Source organism: Priapulus caudatus, unplaced genomic scaffold (genome assembly GCF_000485595.1).
Source record: "Priapulus caudatus unplaced genomic scaffold, Priapulus_caudatus-5.0.1 Scaffold938, whole genome shotgun sequence".
NCBI classification, from domain to species: domain Eukaryota; kingdom Metazoa; phylum Priapulida; class Priapulimorpha; order Priapulimorphida; family Priapulidae; genus Priapulus; species Priapulus caudatus.
The window spans coordinates 44,447-50,633 of NW_014577999.1; positions in this window are offsets into that span (position 1 = coordinate 44,447).

Sequence of the window (6,187 nt, forward strand, 5' to 3'; positions counted from 1 at the left end):
CTCACGCACGCACGCGCACGCACGCGCACGCACGCACGCACCACGCACGCACGCACCACGCACACACACAGCACACACACACACACACACACACACACACACATATATAATATATATATATATAGACCGAGAGAGAAGGTAATCTTCTTTTAACGATCTCGGTATTCGAGCGATACAGCCATTATTCATGTAGCATCCTCTCAGCCATATATTAGGCCTACTCGCTTCCACTGTTACTTGGCAAATGTTCGAGGCAAAAGCTTTCCATGTACATGTACATATGAGTAAACACGTGAGAGCCCCTTCACGACTATATTTACAGATGGGTTAGTTGCATAACCATTAGAACACTCTAACAAAAACACTAACCGCCTAAAAGCGTTGAATATAAACAAACAAACGGGTTGAATATTCTTGACTTTCCGCCGTATGCTTTTTGATAAAACCTCCACGTGTGGATATTTTTTACAACAACACACGAACTAATGAAATTCACAACTATTCGCTAAAGGTACCAACGACCAAATTAGGTATGATATGTTATATAATTCATTCACAAAACAGTGGACTATCATTCTTTTTTTTCTAAAAATCGAAAAACGCACAATATACATTTAGATAATAAGATATAATATATTCAATGTATAGTATATTACTATAAAATTGATTTACATCAGCGTATTACACAGAACAGGTCTTTATGCAGGCCAGTACTTTATTCTGCTGCCTATATTAATTTCACTGCGGAAATCGGAGCTGACAGCTGTTGAATGTTTTCATAAAATGCGCAATTCGAAATGAATTAAATATTTATGCGAAAAACGCACCGCCGCGGGCGCTCCCCTACCAAAAAACGCGCATGAAACTCACGCAGGCTATATTCGCTCGGAATGTTTATCTAATGGATGCTTAGGGAATGCATTTGATTCGTGTTAAAAAAAAACAGGATGCCGATCTTGGACGTCAGATAAAGTTCCGTCTATAATTTCTGTAGATTTTTTTATCATATCTTCACCAGTGTTTTAAGCGGCTTGCTCTTCGCGGACAATCACGTGGAACACAGATCACACACAACTAACAACGTTTTTGCAATTCAGGGTGTGATCTCGTATTAGCCGCAAAACTTTCGCTAGAAATAAGATCACAGCTTTCGATGTATCACACTTCTCCGCACGCAGAGCTTACAAGGCCTTGGTTATCGGCGTAAGCGCCCACCAGGGTAGCCAGCACCTTCCTATCTGGAGCAAAAACTGCAAGGTGACGGGGCTGGAACGCGAGCGCAATAAATAGATTGTTTGCCTTACCCTACATGCTAGGGCGCTCTCCTAATTATAAGACAGGTCTACTGATAAAAGTTTATTAGGGAAATCTATTCTGAAATACCCTTAACCATTTATAAAATGCATATTCATCACAAAATATAACTCCTCTAGTGAGATATTGCGCACGCGCTAAACACACTAACGTAGTCAGATTGTGTACTGGCTTGTATACGCCAGCGGGGACCTTACATGCAAGGTCTCCTTCCTATTTCTTAAATGATGTTTACTGATGTAATATTATCATATAAATCTATGCTAGGATAACTCCTCTTTATTTTAAATGCATAATCTTTGCAAAATACGAGCTCACGGAAGTATTGCGCCATGCGCACGCACCGTGTTAGGCGTGCAGTGCCCTCTGAAGCAAACTCAAATATCAGCTTGCTGAGGGGGAAGAGGGATGGAGACTAAGGAAAGGCGGCAGAGAAGATAGCTGGGAGCGGTAGAAAAAAGAAGGAAGCTGAGCGAGGGACAGCTAGGGGAGGCAAGGGGAAGGACGCGAAGGCATAGAGTAGGTGTTTTGTACCCTACATATGCTAGGCGCGTCTCCTAATTTTATAAACATAGTCGTACGTGAAACAGTTTATTAGGAAATCTATGCTGAGATATCCCCTAACCATTTTAAATGTATATGTCATCACAAAATACAACTCCTTGTGGAATATTGCGCTATATTACACACTAACGCAGCCAGATTGTCAGGGCGTGTACGCGGGGGGGGGGGTCCAGGGGGTCCGACCCCCTGCTCGCGCAGAAAACGCATCTAAGGCCGGTCTAATTTCAGACCCCCCCTTCGCGTGCTCGCAAGTTTGGCGGTTACGCGTTAGACCCCCCCCCCCCCACCTGGTACAAATCCTGTACACGCCCCTGTGTGCTGGCTGGTATACACAGCGGCGACCTTATATGCAATGTCTCCTCCCCCTCTCATTGGCCTCCAGCCCCCCGTCAGCTCGCTCACGACAATTAACCCTCGCGACACCGAAAATAATTCTTTTGTTTACGTATTTTAGTAATGCCTAAAACAAGTTAAAACATGGTAATATGCCGATGTATATACGCTATAGCATAGATATGCATTAAATAAGAAAAAAACAAGACAAGGCGCCAGTGCCAAGCACTCGCGTAAGTTATAAATAGCACGTTATAGTGTTGCCGCGTAATATTTGTATGATGGGGGCTAAGGCCACCTATATAGAATTTTAATAATAGTGTATTGATGGGGGCCAAGGCCACAATATAGTCTTTGTTATGACGGAGGCCTAATTAAGGCCACCTATTATAGTATTGTAATAAATAGAATAGTGTATGATGGGGGCCCAAGGCCACATATAGTATTTGTATGCCGGCCCGGGGGCCTAAGGCCACCTATATAGAATTGTAATAATAATGTATGATGGGGGCCCAAGCCACATATATAGTATTTGTTTGGCGCGGGGCCTAAGACTACCTATATGAGTATTGTAATATAGAATGCGTTTACGATGGAGCCCAAGGGCACATATATAGTATTGTATATGACGGTGCGATAGCTAATGCCATCTATATAGTATGTAGTATAGTGTATGCTGGGGGCCCATCAAGGCCACATATATTAAGATTGGTGTATGAAGGGGCGCCTAAGGCCCTTCCATATAATTATAGTAGATTGTGTGGTAAGCTTGGTTGCTTGTAAGCTATATACGCCTCCAGCCAAAGAAAAGTAGGCTGCATCACTTGCACAGTGTATTATTGCGCAGTGGGGCCCCGAGGCCCTAGGCACGACTTGATGTGGATATCTGTCGCCTGCGAAAACTCGTTCACGGCATAGAGTAGGCTGGCGCTGGCTGCGATTGTACTTGATGGTTATTAATTTCTATCTGCGCTAATGAGAGGCAAAGTCCGTAGTCCCCTCAAAGTAATATAGCTAGCAGGAAGTAGACAAAAACACGTAATGCCTACGCACATGGCCGAACGCAGAAAACCTTACATTATCGTAGACGTTTTTGCAAAGTTGCCACGGAAAAAAGTACCTATTGAGGAGGTAACCTTTCCCACAGCTTTATATATATATATATAAATATATATATATATATACCCAAGGACCATCCCATGATGTGCGTAACGCGGAGCTAAATGCTTAAAGGGAGAGTTTACTCTAGGTTCTAGCGGTTATTTCAGCTAATTTAGGTATAATTAGGTTACATAAAAAAGTTTCATGGTTCAATCACCCGATTAGAAATATTTTTTTTTAATGTTTTAAAACTAACGACTACAGTTGATTGCAACGACGGTGGCCGCCACTCAAGCGCACGATCTGATAAGTTGCGCAAAACCACTTTTCAGGAAGGGCTACAGACGAGAGGGTGTTTCTTATTTATTCATTTAAAAGCAAAAGGATTGTAATATCTTATAAACGACATATAATATGGATAAATTTGTCCTAAAATGAATATCGTTCGGTTAAATGGCATTTAGGTATAAATATAAGTTGCACTTTTGTGATTAGGCCACCCTAACCCTAAGCTTGGCATGCGCAATTGACCATCTAGTACTACCAGAAAACAATCTCTCAACATCGTTCTACTCACCAGCCGTGAACTGAAGCGTACCTTCATGCACTACAGCGCCTGCTACCATGTTCGCCTTGCGAATTCAGATATATCTCTCTTTGTCATATAATAGTCGGGTGCGAGCCAATTCGTTGAAGAAGCCAGAATTCCAGCCGGCAGGTTGCCAACGTGATACGGCAAACAGGACGACGAGCTGCGGCGATTCTTTTCGGTATACGGAGGTGTGGTATGCGTGCGGTTTATCTCCGATTCGGATTGATCTGAATGAATTTCGTTTCATCAACTTTCGCGACTGGTCATCGATAGCGACACGGAAGATCTCCTTTTTCTTTCTTCTTTTTCTTCTTCTTTTTTCTAGTTTTTCTTCTATTGTTTTTGCAACTCGGACAGTCACATGCCCACACACGACACGTGCAGAATAACCGTTGCCTCGCGTCGCTGTCACTCCTCGGTAATTGACAGTTTCACTCGATGACTGTGGCGTGTGTGTGTGCTGTGTGTGCTGGTGTGTGCTGTGTGCTGCTGTTGGTGTGTGTGTGCTGGCCGATCGTGTATGTCGTGTGTGTCCGCGAGTATGTGTGCGTGCCGTCGTGGTATATGTGTGGCGTGGTGCTGTGCTGCGTGCGTAACCGCTTACGCGTCCTGCGTGTAGTGCCGTGCGTGTGGTCACACGACCGGACCACGACAGGCATACCAACCGCACGTTCGTGTTACAGGACGGGCGTCCTATAGCCAGACCATGGAGCTGGATTATAGCGCCCTTTCAGATACTACGACAATTGATACTAGTGAGTGCTGAAACGCCGTCGCTGCACAAACCTACGTGCGACTGAAGTTCTGCTTACGACGCCTCGTCTGCCGCTGCTGCCTGTTCAGATCCGCACTACTCTACATAGAGCAGCGTTGCGAGCTGTGCTGGGCTGATGATGGCCAGTGGGCGGGGCTGTGGATGGGGTGATGGGAGTGGCGCTTAATCGGAAGCTGCGCTCGAGCAGCCGTGGGAGGCCCACAGGCACAGGACAGGCACTTGGCAGCGTTTCAATAAAATATACATGCCTAAATAAATACGCAATCGATTTACTACCGAGTCTTAATGTTTCTCTACTCTCTCTTCACCTATTATTGCCCGACAACAGCTCTTCGTGCGTGCGTGCGTTCGTGCGTGCGTGCGTTCGTGCGTGCGCGCGTGTGTGTGTGTCTATATATCGATAGTGAGAGAAAGGGGCATCGAAGCACTATATCGATTTTTTAGCAAGCGCGGAGAGGCAAGCCGGGCGGAATTTCTTAAAATTTGACCTATTTTAACTTTGTCAGATTTATCGAATTTAAATATGGACTTCCAAGACATTTCTAGAAATCTAACTGATTTAAATATGCCATTTCTAAACATCTTGATATTATTTTAAACGGTTTCGTCTACCATTATAAACAGAACAGAAAGACGCCACAGAACCGCTTGATTGATGGACCGCTATAGTGCATGCATAAATCACATCATTTCATCCCAATAATTAGCCGCGTTTAGATAATGGTAATTTGGGCACGTGAGTCAGCCGGTAGGCATGCTACGTGCGGCGGTTAGTCAGCATATACCGGCGTGTTTCAACTACAGACGTGTTTATAACCGCGTGTGTCATCTGGCCACAGTCGAAACCCCGTAACTACGCCTCATGATCACTGACTCACGCGTCTCTCAGACGTGATGGATTACAATAATTCGCAGTGCTGTAATGATGGTGTTGCCTGCCCCCTCGCATGCTTGCTGTAGACACCGGCTAGAGACTGTATGCATGCATATATGCCGTACAGTGCATGTATAAGGGCGCGTAGACAGCTATGGAAGGGCATACGTGCGATTAGCTTTCCCCGCCCTTCACAGCTAGAGCACGCTGTGTGCGGTGTAGCCGTCATTGTCTATACGGCATAGAAAGATATCTATATATATATATACCAGGAGTTAATAATGACAAATTTAATAATGACAATTTGTCATTATTAACTCCTGATATATATTTATATCAGGGGTTAATATAATGACAAATTAATTTTAAAATTAAATTAACTTTATTAACCCCTGATATATATATATATATATTATACGAGAGAGAAAGATAGGTAGATAGATAGAAAGAAAGAAAGAAAGAAAAAAAGAAAGAAAGAACGAAAGCGCGCGCGCGAGAGAGAGAGAGAGAGAGAGAGAGAGAGAGAGAGAGAGAGAGAGAGAGAGAGATCTGGAGTCAACTGGCGGCGTATGAAGTCGGGTATATATATATATATCAAGAGTAGATAATAACACATGTGTCTTCACATCTACTT